The sequence below is a fragment of the Rosa chinensis genome, chromosome 2 (assembly GCF_002994745.2).
Source record: "Rosa chinensis cultivar Old Blush chromosome 2, RchiOBHm-V2, whole genome shotgun sequence".
NCBI classification, from domain to species: Eukaryota; Viridiplantae; Streptophyta; class Magnoliopsida; order Rosales; family Rosaceae; genus Rosa; species Rosa chinensis.
Window position 1 is genome coordinate 17,925,798 of NC_037089.1, and position 19,000 is coordinate 17,944,797.

Below are 19,000 nucleotides of genomic sequence, written 5' to 3' on the forward strand. Positions count from 1 at the left end.
AATAACAGGGCTGTGATGTCTTTCATAAACGCAAAATTTAAAGTAGAGCTGTTGTAAAGACTTTAGCAATATATGATGCTTCTTTTGAAAAAATAAATAAATAAATAAATAAATGATGCTTCTCTTGAAAGATATGGGTTTCAGTGAAAACCCGGTTGGCCCTTTAAACCAACCGTGACAATCATTTTGCTCAATCCATCATGAAATGTGACATAATCACATAAATACTTAAGATCTCAAATATAATTACAAATGTAGACTCAAATGCCTTATAAAAATGCTGCTAAATTAGAGACTTAATATCTGATTCCACTAGCTCTTCTATTCATTATTCTTCATTGATCCGTGGTTCTGCTAATAGCCTAATATGTAGCAGTACTTGCTCGGTCCTGGGTTAATATGAGCCTTCTGGACTGGACCAAGATAAGCTATCGGGCTTTGATCTTTGCCTCAGAGGCTCAAACTGATGGTACGTACTCACCTTTCCCGTTGTATATGCACAAGTTAACAGAGAAGATTTAAACACTCGGAGCGTCTTTCCAACTGAAACTTTCTGTCTCTGGCTCTCTGCTTACAATTTATCACAGATTCAATCCCTGTCTTGTAAAGTGAATTGAATGTACAATACAAGAATTAAAATCCCGCATTACGTCATCCTGATCTTTTTACTGTTGGGCAGGGGGTCGATGAAGATTGAAACAGAGCTGCTTAAACTCTTCCACCTCATGCGCATACACAAAACGGAGATATACCGTGCGCGGCTTCCAGCTGTTCTCACTAGATGAAACAATGAGGACAGACTCGTCATTTAGCTGATGTAGAAACCAGCGTCGTGGTATGTAGGAGAGCCAAATGAATTCACCATGCACATTACAACAACGCTTTAGGAACTCAGATTCTTCATTGGTCATCTGATACCGATGGAGAGATGACAAGCCATTGTCCCCAGTTTTCAATGTTAAAATAAAGGGGTAGGAATCACGTTCCACCAAATACCCTCTGCTAATACCATTAATGTCGTTGTTGGAGCCTGGTAAACCAAAATGTGCATGCCAGATCCAAAGATCATAATCAGCTACTGCCTCGAGGATAATAGTTGGTGATCTACTACGCCCTGCATACATTCCTGCCCAAGCTGTAGGACAATTTTTTCAATGCCAATGCATGCAATCTAACCTCCCTAACATTCTTGCGAACCCACGTTCTTCACCTATATACAAAAGTCTCGCAACATCTTCGGCGTTAGGTGTTCTTAGATTGCGGTTTCCAAAGACCTCTATAACAGCTCGACAAAACCTTTTCATACATCGAATTGCAGTAGACTCACCAATTTTTAAATATTCATCAAGAGCATCAGCTAATACACCATATGCAACCATTCGAAAAACAGCTGTAAATTTTTGCAAAGATGATAATCCGAGCTTACCAATACCATCACGTTGTTGCACAAAGAAATTGTCGTGATCTTTGACGGCTTCCGCAATTTGATGAAATAAACTTTTGCTCATTCGAAATCGTCTGCGAAATTTGGCTTCTCCGAATCGCGGAACCTCAGCAAAGTAGTCCATGTATAGATTATATCCAGCTTCTTGTCGAGGACGATTAATAACTATATGGCCAGGAACTGCTCCTCTACGCCTCGATTCGGCCTCGTCGTCCTCATTGTCATCCAACTCTGCCAAGAGGTGATTATTATTCGCATACATGAGAAGCAATAAATCTTGCTCCTCATCAAATGAAGCCATGACGCGATAATAATAATCATCAGTTCCGTTTGAAGACAAAGAGGATGATGATATTTGGGAATTACTCATAGTTGAAAATGGATAGAAGACTAAGATTGAACAAAGAGGAATGAAAAATGAAGTTATGGTTTTGAGTTTTTATAGAAAATGTGAAAGTTATCGTTATAATTAACCAATTAGCCGTTGGGAATTTTTGGAAAAAATAAAAAAAATAGTCGTTGCAAGAAGTATAACAGAATGGGTTTGAATTATACCTTATCAATTATGGCTTATGGTGGCAACATGTATCAAACATTCTCTAGAATGATAACATGGCATAAGCCATATATGGCTATATAGCCTATCAATTAAAGGGTACGGTGGCAGATGCTCTAAGGCATAAATGTAAAGTCATATTTTTTTTTCTTTCTATATTTTTAACAACAAATTACATATAAGTTATTAACAAAATATGACTTAACAAATACATCCTTTAAAGATTGAATTAAACATATAAGGACTAAATCTTACAAATAAGGACATTTTGCTCTCCACTTGCCACATGTCATGACTTAAATCATTAAAAGTACAAGAATTGAAATGCAACAAAATCACTACACAAACAATCAGACGAGCATTTTCGCTACTACTGCTAATCCGAAGAAACATAAATGAAGGCAGCGTTTTATAAAAAATAAAAAAAAACGAAGGCAACGAAATTGGAGTAAGGGATTACCGTATCAACCTCCATTGAAGCCAAATTCGAGCTGAGCATGGAATTGTGCTGCTACTGCATTGGCCCCGTCGCTAGGTATTTGGGTTTCTGTTTTGGCGTTAGCTCAGTTTAGGTCGCTGGGTATTTGGGCGTCTGTTTTGGCGTTTAGATCAGTTTAGGTTTTGTGTATTGGATAGTGACAATGTCGTAAATTGTGGTGAAACTCAGGCATTTTGATCATTTTCCATTAAAATTGGGCTTGCATCATTTGGTTTTTGGGCCTGAGCTCATGTCCTTATTTGTATAAATCTTGTAAATGAGTTTTCTGTGTTTACATTTTTGGTCATGTGTTATTATGTAATTTTCTATTATTTTTGCTCCAAGTGGGAAAAGTATCATTTCGAAAAGAAAAGAAAAAAAATTGCTGGGCGTACCCTTTTAGCCAGCATTCAATGCCTTCATGCGCTTTCTGTGCCTTAGAGGTCGCGTTTTGGGCCTCTTCGCCTAACTAGCAAAACAGACGCACTCTCGGCAAGGTTTCAAGCCTTAGATGCCTTGAGGTGCGCCCGTGCGCGCCTTTAAATACCTTGGTCCAATCACTACTGTCACAAAAAGAAGTAAAGAGGACAGACTCACCATTCTACATCAGTTAAAACCAGCTTCGTGGTATATATATAGGATAGCCAAATGAATCTTCCCTGTGGATGATGATGCTTTAGAGACTTGGATTCTTCTGTGGTCATTTGATATCAATGGATTGGAGATGAGAAACTTTTGTTTGCAGTCCACAAACGACAATCAAAGGAGCAAGACCAATTTTCCTTCCACTCTGTATGGGTATCGCAGTATGTTGCACATAGAGCAACCCTATCCAATTTTTGTTATCGCAAGGAGAAGGTGCAGGAAAACAGAATTTTGTCTAGAAGAGTTTCGCGAAAGTACAAATTTAGTTTAAACGATCCACTAATACACGAATTGTCCTTCAAAGCCAGGGAATGGGATGTAACACTTCTGTCAAACTTCCCCGTTGTACCCTTTTGACCCAACAACTATCTAATAAACAAAAGGCTCTGCAACATATTGGCTGTATATTCCTAAGAATGAGCAAACGAGGGATTCCCCCGCCCCCATCTGGGGATATTTTTCAAATGGGGATACCCCGCCCCCCGCATTGGTCAATTTCCCTATATGAGGGGTTTTTTTTTTTTCTATTTTAAAATTCTATTTTCTATCTTTTCAGATTTTTTCTTTCATTTTTTGACAAAAAATAATTCACAAATCACAATTATACGGCAATCCAACGGTAGGATGCTCACAGATCACCTAGAGGATCATCTTTACCGATTTATACGATGATCCAATGGTCGGATCCTCATGGATCGCCCTTAGGTTCATCATCTCAAAATTATACTAAGATCCAACGGTCAGATCCTCCTGGATCACCTAGAGGATCATCTTTACCGATTTATACGATGATCCAACGGTTAGATCCTAACGGATCACCCTTAGGTTCATCATCTCAAAATTATGTGAAGATCCAACGGTTGGATCGTCCCGGATTGCCCTTAGAATCATCCTCACAAAATTATATGACGATCCAACGGTCGGATCCTCCCGGATCACCTTTTGAATCATCTTTTCACAATTATACAAATATCCAACGGTCAGATCTTCAGAATCACCCTTAGGATCATCCTCTCAAAATTATGTGAAGATCCAACGGTTGGATTGTCCCAGATCGCCTTTAGAATCACCCTCACAAAATTATACGACGATACGGTTGAATCCTCACGGATCTTCTTTTAAATCGTCTTTTCACAATTATACGAAGATCCAACTGTCAGATCTTCATGAGGAATAAGAAAAATTATAAAAAAATGCCCAAGTTGAAAAAAAAAAAAAAAAAAAAAATATGGGGTACCCGCATGGGTAATCGGAAACCCCGCCCCCGCCCCCGCACCCCCGCGGGAGAAACAAGTGCCCCCACCCCCGCCCCCGCACATGTGATGGGGAACCCCGCCCCCGCCCCCGCTTGACAAATGTGGGGAAAACCCGCGGGTACCCCGCCTCCGACCCCCGTTTGCTCATTCCTATATATTCCTGTTTCCCGGAAGACGATGACCTTGCCTTTGCTGGCGCCCCAATAGTTCAATACTATGGGGCATGGTAAGTAACCAGGTGAACATTGTTACTTGTACTTGAGCATATATACTTCCTAGAAATAATCGAAGTACGTTTAAGCAAGACTATCTATGCACGGGCGCAGAGACACATATTCTACAAGAAATTAAGAATTGATTCGACATTTGAAACAAGAAATCGCAATTAACAGCAATTTCTCCTTCCACAACATTGTGTCGAAAAAAAATTTGGTTAATGAATGCATCATGTCTTGCAAGTCTAGCCCAAAGACCCACACACTAAACCCTCTATTATGCTCTTAACGCTCATTCTCTATGAAATCTAGGATACTCACCAACTACAATCATGTTAAGATTGTGAAACATGCAAATATAAGTTGACCAAGTTTACATACATCTAGAACAAATATAATATAGGGCATACTTAATGAGAAAATTTCATTCATCAATCATCAAAATTAGGTCTAGATCATTATTGTTGGGATACATAGGTATGAATCCTAGACCTCAAATACAGAACTACTCACACTACCCATCAACATAGAAACATCCATAACATGAACATTAAACAACATGAGAGAAGAGAATAATAGTGAAGAACCGTATAACTGGATCAGACTAGGCAAGTATGAGCTTGCCTTAGATGATCCTCATTGCCTCTTTCCGTCCTTGATTTCCTTCTCTCTAGCTCCGCAAATGTACTTTTCACTGAATGTTGACGTTGACTTCATTTTTTTTTTTTTTCTGGAAATGCTCATCAAAATTACTCCAAATTCAACCATTTTCACTCCAATACTCCGATTACCTGAAATATATATAAAGTGGATTAGAAGAGTACACTTGCGCTAAGATTAACATAACTTAGATAATATATCCCTAATTAAGTACAATTGTGTTCCATCAGCTCACCAGTTGCTGTATCAGAGGTAAGCCAAGAGATGATCTCAGGTATACTCAGGTACTGACAGAGTTGTTTTCACTCCAATCTAAATGCTTCAAGGATGTTAAGAGACCGATTGCATCTGGTATGCTCACCAGCTTGTTCCTACTCAAATCCAATCGCTCCAACGAGGAGAGTCGATCAATTGCATCGGGTATACTCACCAAGTCGTTCGCACTCAAATCCAATCGCTGCAAAGAGGATAAGCCACCAATTGCATCTGGTATACTCACCAAGTCGTTCATACTCAAATCCAATCGCTGCAAAGAGGAAAGTCGACCAATTGCATCTGGTATACTCACCAAGTCGTTCGTACTCAAATCCAATCGCTGCAAAGAGGAGAGTCGACCAATTGCATCTGGTATACTCACCAAGTCGTTCATACTCAAATCCAATCGCTGCAAAGAGGATAAGCCACCAGTTGCATCTGGTATACTCACCAAGTCATTCATACTCAAATCCAATCGCTGCAAAGAGGATAAGCCACCAGTTGCATCTGGTATACTCACCAAGTCATTCATACTCAAATCCAATAGCTGCAAAGAGGATAAGCCACCAGTTGCATCTGGTATACTCACCAAGTCATTCATACTCAAATCCAATCGCTGCAAAGAGGATAAGCCACCAGTTGCATCTGGTATACTCACCAAGTCGTTCGTACTCAAATCCAATCGCTGCAAAGAGGAAAGCCGACCAATTGCATCTGGTATACTCACCAAGTCGTTCGTACTCAAATCCAATTGCTGCAAAGAGGAAAGCCGACCAATTGCATCTGGTATACTCACCAAGTCGTTCGTACTCAAATCCAATCGCTGCAAAGAGGATAAGCCACCAATTGCATCTGGTATACTCACCAAGTCGTTCCTACTCAAATTCAATCGCTTCAAAGAGGATAAGCGACTAATTTCACTAGGTATACTCACAAATTTGTTTCCACTCAAATCCAACTTTTGCAGTGAGGATAAGCCACAGAGGCTAGCAAGGACTGTTAGTTCTGCTAGACCACACCCCCGTAGATTTAATGATGTCAAAAAGCTTAATTGCGAGAACCGGTTAGGCAACTGCAAACCTTTACATCCACAGAAAGACAACACTTTAAGCTTCTCCATAAATGAAATGGACTGGGGTACTCGTGTTATAGCAGTTTCAGAGGCATCAAGCTCCTCCAAATGTGCCATGCTTCCCCAGTTATTTGGAAATCTGGATATACGAGAGCAGCCTGACAGATTGAGAGCTTTCAGACTCAAAAGGATTGGAATAGTCAATAGGTTCTTGCAACCTCTTAGATTTATCACAATAGGGCATTTCAAATGCTGCATTGGTATCAGCAGATTCTCTAAAGCCGTCCCATCTAAATGCAGTTGTGACAATTTATCCATATCTCCATTAATCTCCGGAAACTCTTTAAGCTTTGAACATCCTGAAAGAATACAGATTTCAAGAAATTTCATGCAGATGAAGCGGGGAAGGCTCTCTAGATCTACACATCCTTTCATATTCAAAAAATCAGATGTTGGAGACTCCCAAATGTTGGGTGAACCTCTGATAATTTTTCACAACCTTCAAGGATCAATTTCTTAAGGTTTGGAACCCCATTCAAGTCAGGGATCTTCTTCAAGTGTTGGCAGTAGGAAAGATCGAGTTTTTCCAGATTTCCCAAACGAAACTGCATGTTCGAATAAAAGAGATTAATTAGACAAATACTGTACGAAAAAAATTTCGTTGTTAAAAAAAAAAAGGGTAGTTATTGCAGAAAAAATAGATTTAGTGATAATTATTGCAGAGAGAAAATAGTGGGAGAGAAAAGTGGGGGTTGTGGGAATCATTTTTTTAAATTTTCTTAGTAAAAATCTATTTTATAATTGTCCTATTTATCTTTGTAATTTAATTTATTCTCAAAGTTTTTTAATCTTTCATGGTTAAATCTGTCAAAATTTTTAGTTATGGCTAACAAAGCCTTTTCTTTTAATAATAGTATAGACTATATATATATATATATATATATATATATATATATATCAGTATTAATTAAGCCAATAAAATTTAAGGTTAAATTTTCAATAATCCTACAATTGCCCTTAATTAATTAAAACTCTACGACTATAAACTTTAATAGATAATGGATAAAACAGTAAATTAAAAATTGGAAATAGAAAAACAGGAAAAGAGAGGGAAAAAAAAAACGAGAGAGATGAAACTGTTAATCTGAAAACTTTTACTAGACGTGTGAGCAATGGATCACCAACTACTATTTACCACAAATCCACAAACTGTATTATTCCTTTTTTTATTGCAGTTTGAGGAAGAAAAAAATTATGTAAACCAATATAAAAAAAAAATAGAAAAAGCCAATTGACACACGCGCAAGCGTGTGTTGAGAGATTAGCAGGGGCGGAGGGAGGCAGGGGCCTACTGGGTCCCGTGCCCCAGTTTTGATTGTTAAAATGATATATACTATATTAAGTGAGTAAATACGATTAAGGTTGCCTAGCCCAGTTGGTAGCAAGCAAGACTTCCCACTATGGTGGTTATGGGTTCGATCCCCACATTGCTCTTTATAGATTCTTTTTTCACTCACAGATTTTCATTATAAATTTAATATCCATTAAAATATATACAATATTATATTATAATATACGATATTATATTATAGTATCTCTAATTTTTAAACTTTTTTCACATTATACTTAATGATTTCTATTTCCTTTGTACTTACAGTTTTCAAGTCTAATACAAATCATTAAAAAAAATTATATTAGCACCAATAACAATTCTCAGCCAATTATTTTGTCAATTATATACATTTTTTTTTTAAATAGCTTATTGAAGTAATTTTTAGAGCTTTTTTATATAGACATAGAAATTTGATATTACGTAGAAATTTGATATTACGTTTTCGCTAGGACTCTATGAAATATTTTGTGCCCCAGTAAACTTAAATTTCTGGTTCCGCCACTGGAGATTAGTACTATTATTACGAGAAGAAACTTTGTTAGCCAAAATTGAAAAATTATACCAAAATAACCCTGAAATATATATATATATATATATATATATATATAGAGAGAGAGAGAGAGAGAGAGAGAGAGGAAGGATCAAGAGAGGACATCCTTACTTTATACTAGTATATGACATAATTCAATAATTTGAGGATTTGAGGATTTTTACTAGTAAGAATTTGAGGATTTTTACAGTTTATACTAGTATATGACATAATTCAATAATTTCAACTGTTGATCTTTTAGATTTTCATGCAATAATTGTGTCTACAAATAATCAACCAAATCCATAATCATTTAGTCACTCAAAATTGTGTAAACAAATATAGTCCATTAAATAAAATTAAAAATGAACATTGTGCTAATTAAATGGTTAAACGTTTTCCGATTTTGACTAGTTTTTTTGTAGGATTCACATATGTGTAGGTAACTAAAGAATGAGTGGTTGTGATTATAAAAAAAAAAATCTTAAAAATAAAAACATCCTCACTTTAAGAATTTAAGGACGTCCTCTCTTGATCACTTTAAGAATTTATCATTTTAAGGAACCGCTTATTATACCCACTTTTCAATCACATATCAACATCTCAACCGTTCATTTTTTGAGTTTATATGAGTAGATCATATCCGTAAATTTTCAACCATATTGATAATCATTAAAGCAATCATAACTGCGATTTACAATTATGAACACCAACAGTTCAGATTGGACAGATTCAATTTGTCCATTGATTTAATCTACTTGGATACCTTAACGATAATCAATTTAGCTGAAAATTTGTGAAAGTATTATGATCTAAAAATTGAACGGTTGCAATATCGAAATGCGATCGAAAAGTGGATCCCACAAGAGATCCCTTAAATGGCTAAAAAAAAAAAGATCCCCCACTATATATATATATATATGCAGAGTCCTTCTAGTGAGGGATCTCTTTTTTGGCTATTTTAAGGGATCGATCATTACGCCAACTTTTCGATCATATATTAAAATCTCCACCGTTCAATTTTTAGGTCTATATAAATAAACCAGTTATGCAAATTTTCAGCCAAATTGGTGATCGTTAAGGCATTCATAATTATGATTTATAATTATAAACATGATCGGTTCAGGTTGGACAAATTTTATTCCTCCATTGATTTAATTTAATTCGATATCTTAAACGTCACCAATTTAGCTGAAAATTTGCAGAAGTGATTTAATTATATAGACCTAAAAACTGAATAATGGAGATGTGGATAGGTAATAAAAAAATAGTGTAATAATCAATCTCTCAAATTAGCCAAAAAAAAAATAGAGAGAGAGAGATCCCTTATGTCTATATATATGTGAGAGAGAGAGAGAGAGAGACCTCATGGAGTTCAGGTAGCATTGGCAACTGCAGAGAAAGAGACACCTCATGGAGTTCAGATAGTAATATTGGCAACTGCTCATCCTCCTCCGGTTTTCGACAACTTATGATAGTACTTAAACCCTTTCGAGGTGGATATCTCATCGAATTATATGAAGAATCTGTCAGCAAAGGACAGTCCCGTAAATTTATAGTTCTTAGTCTTGATGGAAGATCTTTTGGCAACGATTGTAGTTTGCTACACCTAAACAGAAAAATTTCTGTAAGCTCAGAAAGTTGAGAGATGCTTTCAGGAATGGTGAAAAAGTTGTTTTCACTTAAATCCAGACTCTGCAGTGAGAACAAATTGCCAATGTCACTGGGGATTGCTCCTTCTGGGAGATTACATCCACCTAGGTTTAGTGTTGTCAAAGATCTTAGACCTGAGAACTTGTTTGGCATCTCTAGACCTGTGTATCCAGAGCAACCATGGAAACACAGTAGTTTAAGATTCTTGAGTAGTGAAATGGACTCAGGCACTTTTCTTATAGCAGTATAACATGCATCAAGCTCCTCCAAGTGTTCCAAGGAGCCTATGTTTTCTGGCAGTTTGTCCAAACTAGAGCAGCATGACAAATAAAGAAATTTCAGTGATGTCAAACTTCTACAAAGAGCGCTTGGAAGACTCGGAAGGTTCTTGCAGCCACATAGATTTAGCAAAACAAGGCCTGTTAAAAGCTGGATTGATACAGGCACCTCCCTTATAGCGGTGCCATCTAAATAAAGTTCTGACAAAGTTTGCATGTTTCCCACAATCTCCGGAAACTCTTCCAGTTTTGAACATCCCGAAAGAATAAAAGTTTGAAGAGATCTCAAGCTGATTGATGGGGGAAGGCTCTTTAGACTTGCACAGCCTTTCAAATTCAATAAAATCAGATGCTGGAGATCCCTAATTGTTGGGTGAACCGCAGATAACTCTTTACAACCTTCAAGGATCAATCTCTCAAGATTTGGGACCTCACTGAAATCAGGGGTCGTGACTAGATATTGGCAGTTGGAAAGATCCATGAGCGTCAGCATTCTCATAGAAGGCTGTTACGAAATAAGAATAGAAAACAAGAAAGAAATTTTAGTATTGCAATGAAAAGTAAACTAGAATAGTTGAACTTACAACTCGGCAATTCTTGTGTATGGGATGCCCTCTCACAAGGAGGTGGGGCTGATATTACTATCCACATTAACCTTTGTATGGACGAAACTTCTACCATACATGTATAGCATACACGCATAGCTATACACGCACGATTCAACGATGTGTGAGCCTCTGCAATAAACAGTAGCTAGAAAGCCTATGCAATGCTCGCATGCGTATAATAGAAGTTCCGTTGTATGAAAGTTATGCATGAACCCACCGGTGTGGGCCCATACCATTGTGAGAGGGCGGCTGCATACAGCAGCCTCATAAAAGAATTTCTCCTACATATCCCATCCCAGGAAAGTATATAATCATATATAAGTAAACTGGAATAATTTTACCGTTTTCTTCCACAGTCGTTCAATGCAGCTGTTAGGCATCTTGAATTCAACCAGCTGATAGGGCGTAAAACCAGATGGCAGAGACTTTAGAGGACATTCGTGCCATTCCAGACAACGTAAATCGTTAGAGAGATATGTAAAGTGCCCGCCCAGAAAATTTACATTATAAATCTTCAGCAATCTTAGTTTGGTCATAGTTAAGAACGGGTCATTGCTCAAACGCATTTCTTCTTTTTCACCCAAGCTTAAGAATAAGCCTTCAACAGCAGATGTTCCCTGCACAGAAAACGTACCATATCTAAGGTTCATTATTATTTGTAAGATACAAAATGCATACTAGAACCAATAACACAAGTTGATATAAAGCTCATAATCATACATAATGTGTATTTGAGTGCGTACGTGAATATGTGTGTGTACATGTTTTTTTTTTCTTTTCGAAAGGGTGTGTTCATATATACATATATGTGTGTGTGTGTGTGTGTGTGTGTGGTCTGTGTGTATTAAATGCAGTAATAACTTTATTCTCTTACGGTATTACTCACGGTATTACTCGCGAGTACATTACGAGCATCCTCAAAGTGCCATGGCCTTCTGCCTTTGTACTTGTGTGCATTATCATCAAGCCACAATCTGCTACGTTTGCCCGGAAAAGGTTTTGATTCTCTGCGAACAATATGCCAACCCAAACACCGTAGTAATTCATGCATCCACAGTTTTTCACTTTCAATTTTGATCAGAGATTTGTCAATGAGGTTAGTTATGCCTATTCGAGGAGAAAAACCACAACTTTTCAATATCTTTTGTACACGAACATGATCCTCACCATTGAAGAAACATGCGATGTCCAAAAAGATTTTCTTATCTGTATCCTGTAATTCATCAAAACTTATTTCAAGCACACTAAAAATGTCTTTATCCAGATCTTCGTCCAGTCTATCTAATACCTCTGACCATTCATCTACCTCCCTTCCCCACAACTGTGAACCCTTAACTTTATGAGCTAGAGGAAGGCCACCGGCATATTTTACAAAACTCTTGGACAGCTCTACAAACTCAGCTGGTGGATAGTTTTTCTTGAAGGCTTGTTGACATATGAGCTGAGAAGCTTCCTCATCACTAAGTTTTTCAGCCTCATATATTTTATGTACTTCACATTCTATCAATGGACGCCTATCCCTAGTTGTTATTATGAGTCGACTCCCTCGGCCCCAAGAGTACTGTTCATTCTGCCTTCCAGGTGCTAAATCTTTCAGTTGTTTTAATTCATCAACATCATCTAGAACAATAAGCACCTTTTTCTTAAGTAATTTTTTCTTTAACAACCTGATCCCTTCTCCAACAGTGTCTATATTTATGTTGTTGTTCTCGAAAGAGGATCCACACAGAAGTTTTTGCAACTCAACTAGAGCTCTTTCTTCGGAATGCAATCTAACATTGGAAAGAAAGCCGCTCCTATCAAATTGGTTACGAATCTTTTTGAAAACTTCTTTTGCCAGAGTTGTCTTACCAATGCCCCCCATCCCCCAAATCCCTATGCTAAGAACGTCATCCGACCTTAGATCCAAGTAAGACTCCAACTTTTCTATACGCACATCCATTCCAATCAAATCTCTGTCAGGATTGGATAATGTGTTGTTCAAACATATTGAAATCTCTTTAGCTATTTCCTGTATAACTTCCGATTCTCCCCTGCAAAATGATGACAACAATTCTATACTATTATTTAAGATAAGCTTGTCCATCAACTAAAACTATAACAGTTCACTAAAAGCCTCATGTATTCACATTACAAACCAATTTAATCAATGGGGAAAATAAAATCAAATCTAAAACAGTAGAAGACCAACAACAGCACCCCCTGAGTTGTTGACTCATAATTATTGATGTTGTATTCCTATTCTGCAGTTACGCTTAACCTCATCAGTTCATGATTAAACAGTTTGTTTTTCAGACATTCCTCTCCTCCTTCCCTCCGTCTGATGCGTTGATAATTTTCTCCCTCATATCTACCCCGAAGCTATGATGACACTAGTATTACAACCCTATACATACATTCCAAAGTTATCCTTGATTGGTGATAGGGTATGTTATTGGGCTTTCTGTATATGCATGAACAAAACAAAGCTCTGTATATGCATGAACAAAACAAAGCTCCATATAACAACTCTCTGTAAGCCATTAGCTTCTATTTTCCGAACTTAAAAAATACGACTCAACACTCAACCCAATGCTCATATAGAAACCAAACTCAATTTCATTTATCAAAAAATAAATAAATAAATAAAAACTAAATTCTGAAGCCTATGCAGAAACCATAGTGGAATTACCTATGGAGTGTTAGAGAGATTTTTTTTATTTTTATTTTTTTTATAATTTGATCGGGATGTTAGAGAGATTGTTCATCTCTGCTATCACTCAATTCATCAAAAAAAAAAAAAAAAAAGTAGAATTACCTATCCTGTGTCACATGCCATCCGGAGAGACTGGCTATATCTTCTAAAGCTTTCCTCCACTTGTCCACCTTTCTCATATTTTCCTTGAAATCTGTCTCATGCTTAGCAAACGCCTTGCCGTAGTTTCCAGTTTGCTTCCTTATCTCAGATGGTTCTACATGATAAAAAACCGGAAGAACTTCCAGTCCCCTTTCTTTCCTGCAATCGAGAATATGGGCAAGTTCATCCAGACACCAAGTTGAAGTAGCATAGTTGGTTGAAAGAACTGTAACTGCAAACTTGGACTCTTCGATTGCTTTCAGAAGTTCTGGTGAAATGGATTTCCCCCTCCGAAGCTTTTCAGTATCTCTAAATGTGTCGATTCCTCTCTGGCTCATAGCATAGTATAAATGGTCTGTAAAACTATTGCGAGTGTCCTCGCCCCTGAAACTGAGGAAGACATCATGTTCCCAGTTAGAGGATGACGGAACTGTTTGGGGGTTGGGGGAGGAAGATGATGAAGGTGGTTCCATATGAAGAAGATGATGGAGATACAGATACTACTTGGGTCTCACTGGAATCGGTTTCAGGTTCCGGTTCCGATTCTCTGCAGGAAACTCAGCAGAAGGGAAAAGCTAGTGGAATATTAAAATGATGATTAAGATCATTTGGGAGGAATTATCAGGAAAAACAATAGGAAAATTCATTACCAGCTTCAAAGCAGATCCACTCGATCAAAATCATCTAATCGGTTGACTGCAAGTTTCTTCAATTGCCGAGTAAGCCTTTTTTTTTTTTTATCATCAACCCAGAAGCTTCCACCATACATCCAATGCATGGACCCACGAATAGGTCAAATTTACATTTTACATTTTATCAAGGGGGTGAAATTTGCACATCCCTCTTTACATTCTGCACATCCTTCATAATTTTTTAATATTTTCTGATCTCCTCTTGAATTTGTTTCCTATATTACCCTTCTTCTTCAACATTGTTCTTCAGTCTCTCTCTCTGTCTCGCTCTTGCTCTCGTGCTCCTACCTGCAAACCAATTCCATCTTCACCGTCCGGCCACGACACGACGGCGGACCACCATCAATCGAAGCGTCTCTTCATCGTTGACCTCTTGGTGGTCTCGGATCATCCAGGCATTGGCTGTAGAAAGAGAATCGAAGGCCCAAAGTTCATGATCCTCTGACGGTTTCTGGGCAGGTTTCGGCAACTCCGGCATCCGGCCACCCCACGAAGGCCAACTGGCGTCGTTCTCTTCGTCTTGACGTCGCCGTCACACTTCTTGTGATAGTTCATTCAATCGTCGACTGTGGAGGAAGAATCGACGATGAGAAGTTTTTGGAGCTCCGGCCGTCATCATCAAATTCCGGCCATCGATGACTTGCATGTGGGAAACAAATACAAATACAAACACCCATTTCTTGGATTTGCTACTACATCTAAGAGAATGTAAAGAGGAGAAGAAGTGTGAATAGAAAGTTGAGCGAATTTGTTTCTCGGTGCCACTTGGATTCGATGATGAGAAAATGAGGCCCAAATGTGATGGAATTTTTGAATCTAGGGGTTTGCCATTGTTTTCGGCTTGAAATGAGGTTTTAATTTTTGATTTTTAGTGTTGGATTGGTGGAGAACGGATCGCTGAGTGTTTTTACTGATTGTTTGATGCATGTTTGGGTTAGATCAGTGTGAAATGACTGGTTTTTGTGTCTGGAAATGTGCTTTTGGTTTCTGGTGGATGTGGATTTTATTGTGTTTTTTGGTTTTCGATTTTGAATCTTAGGAGTATTATGAGAAAGAAAATAAAAAAGGATATTCGTTTTGATTTTATTGCTTTGTGATGAATTGTGATTGAAGTGATTTCGAAATTCTGAATTAGAAGTGTCTGAACACCAATCCATCAGATGGACTTGGAGCTTGTCCACAAACTGTATTTCGATTTTCAAGTAATTAGATGCAAGTCTCGATGCTGCCTTCTGTGCTTGTATTTTTTTCATGGTTTTATCAGCTGGAGAGCTTCGAGGTTTGATGAAAATCCAAGTCTCCAAGGTCTGAAAGAGGGTGGCGGATCTTGACAAAGCAACCAATATAGAGCCTTCTTGGATAAGCTAACGGCCTGTAAGTTTCTCTGTTATCAACATGTTGAAGGGTAAACAGTTTGATTCACTGCTGAGAGTGTTTAGTTGGAGAAGAAGGGTAATATGGGAAACAAATACAAGAGGATATCAGAAAATATTAAAAAATTAGAAAGGGTGTGCAAATTTCACCCCCCTTTATCAATCTTCATCAAAAAAAGAAACTTTTACATTTTTCATCTACAAGCATTTTTAGTGATAGAAACACCACCGATGATGAAAATATTTTTTGAACGAAAGTATAGAATTTATCATTGTGAATTTCCACTCTTTTAAATATTGGCGATTTTTTGTTTGAGGAAAATGTCAATATTGTACAGATGTCAGCAAGCAATACAAAAAAGATACACTTCTGGAGGTCGTCAAAAAAAATCTTTTCGCAGAGTACCTAACACAATCTATTCTAAAACAGAACAAGTCACCTAAAAGTCTAAAACATCCCAGTATCCCACCTTTTAGAATTAGGCCCAAAACAAAGAAAACTAGTGTCCCTGACAGGGTCCGCCCCGGATTCCACCCTGGAATCCGAAGTGGCCCTGCGGGACCCACCTTTAAAGAAGGTTTACAAAAAATTTTGGCATAACCTCCCTTAAAAATGGACAGCCCAAAAACCTGCGGAAAACCAAAATTCACTTCTAATGATCCAACCACAAACTCCTGGAGCCACCCTGCTCCCATAATTCAACCAATCCAATCTCAAAGATAATAATATCATAACATAATCTCCAAAAGGTAAAAGAGACTCCAAGATGTAAGATACCACAATCACCAAAGTTAGGTCATAGACCTCAAATATAATTCGTACAAGTTTGGGTCACAAATCCCATAGTAATCAGAGCATTTCTAGGAATGTAAATGGACAAAGAGTGTAGTAGGCTAAACAAGTAACCTACAGAATGTGATGGCGGAAGCAGGTGTAGTCACTATGGCTCACTCTCGTACGCCTAGCAGCAATACTGCAATCTGGGCGTTTGAAACCGAAGGGCCCAGGGGAAAAGTATATAAAAACGTTAGCGTGAGTGGACAAAAAAAATAAATAATTGAAAAGAAAAAGGAGTTTATACTTTCCCACATTTATTTCATTAAAAACTCCCGATGCATGCAATAATTAAGAAAACAACCACGAGAAGCTCCGCTCAAGAAAAACCGACTAGCCCCGCTAGTCACAAATATCCACAAGGAAGGATTGAAATTCCGATGCTCGAGAAATAGGACCAGCCCCGCTGGTTAAACGGAAATCGGACTAGCCCCGCTAGTCAAGAACAACAATAAAAGGATATGGGGAAGAGAGTTCACCATACGGGAATGGAGCCTCCCAGGCTCTACCTACCCTCGACTGCCACTCACACATAGATTGTGCGAGGAGGAGAACTAATAACCTCTACTTCCACTCACACATAGATTGTGCGAGGAGGAGAACATTACCTCGACTGCCACCCACGTGAGGAGGAGAAAAGCTACCTCAACTGCCACTCACAAACACAAAGTAAGTGAGGAGGAGACCTAATCACATGACCCGCGTATGGTGAGGAAGAAAATCGTCGAAAACCAATAAATCCGTATAGCTTCCCCACATTTCTCACGAGATAAGAATCCAAGTGTGCAAAGACGTGACCCCGCACGCCAAGATTTCTCTCAATCTCAGAATAAGTAAGTGAGAAAAATCCATAATAAACCAATATTTCACTTTGGCGGATATTTTGAAAATAAAGTAGAGTATAAATTCTGAATCCGCACATAGCAAAAATAATATCCGAAATTAATCATAAATTCGAAAACGTAATACGATAAGCAATTTATCATTCGGAAGCAATTAAATAAATGCATGCATCATTCTTTGAAAATAAAAGTCCACTCACAGTATATAGTCAATCCTGACGTCGCTCGGTATTTTCCTCGTACGAAGACTCCTCTCGTCCTGTACGAATAGCACTCGTAAAAATATATTTACAGGACGGAAATTAACTTTACGACAATTAGAAATTGAAATTCATAACGCGCCCTCTTCAAAAACCAACTCCTTAATTCACATCAAATCCACCCATAATACTCCAACAATATTCATTCATCGATATATAAATTCTAAAGTGAATTCGAAAGAAATTCGGCGATCGAATTCACGTAAATCGACAATTAACAATTCATGCTCAATTCGTAATTCCTCCAATTTCCACCAAACTTCATGTATAAAATTCTACAATCGTTAAGGGATTTATGGAGCCAAAACAGTAAATAAAATGCAGCTCCACCCGCCACCACGCGCCACCCACAGTGGCCGCGCGTGGGGTCCACGCGCCACGGGCAAACCACCACCAATGGCCACCAAATTTTGGCAGCACCACCTACTCAACAGAGCCAACGTATTTCACAACTACAACAAGTTCCAATTTTACCTTGAAGGGCTCCAATTTGACCGTTGAACACAAACCCAGAAAACCCAAGAACCCTAGAATCGGGTTCTCCTTGATTCTCCTTCTACACTGCAAATCGAGACTCAAGACTAGGGGCAAAACAATCCTTGGCAAAAACCGCGCCTTCGACGGTGGTTTAGTGGCCAGAATCGCCGGAAATCGACGAAACCTCCGTTCGGCTACAGTAAACTTCACCGCTAATTTCCGAGCTCCTCCGGTCGAGCTACCGCAAGACACCACCCCAGGCGTGACCAGGGAGAGAAGGCGAGCCTGTAGGTGTCCGGGTTCAGTTGTGGGTAGGCCGGAAACGGACGAATTCGAGGGTGAACAAAACAGGACCGAAGAGGAAGGAGTCGGGGGAGAGGAGAGAGAGAGTTACCTTGGGTTTCCGAAAATGGAAACCTACAGTGGTAACTTTCCATATATATATTTTACTACCATGAACAATAACTTCCACATTTTAAGCTATAACTTTCACATACGAACTCCGATTTAAGTGTACCATATGTCCACGGACTCGGTTTAACGTCCCCTACAACTTACGTGAAGGAAATTTTCTCAAATTGTTAACCCATAAAAAGTCAACTTCTAGCCACCCCCCTAAAAGATAAAACTATAACCGCGAATG

At 38.3% G+C, this 19,000-nt stretch overlaps 1 pseudogene; it reads right to left on the minus strand.

Annotated features, from left to right (window-relative positions):
- Positions 1-5,001: 5,001 nt before the first annotated feature.
- On the minus strand, positions 5,002-14,615 carry LOC112186940 (annotated as a pseudogene).
- Between the last annotated feature and the right edge of the window lie 4,385 nt (positions 14,616-19,000).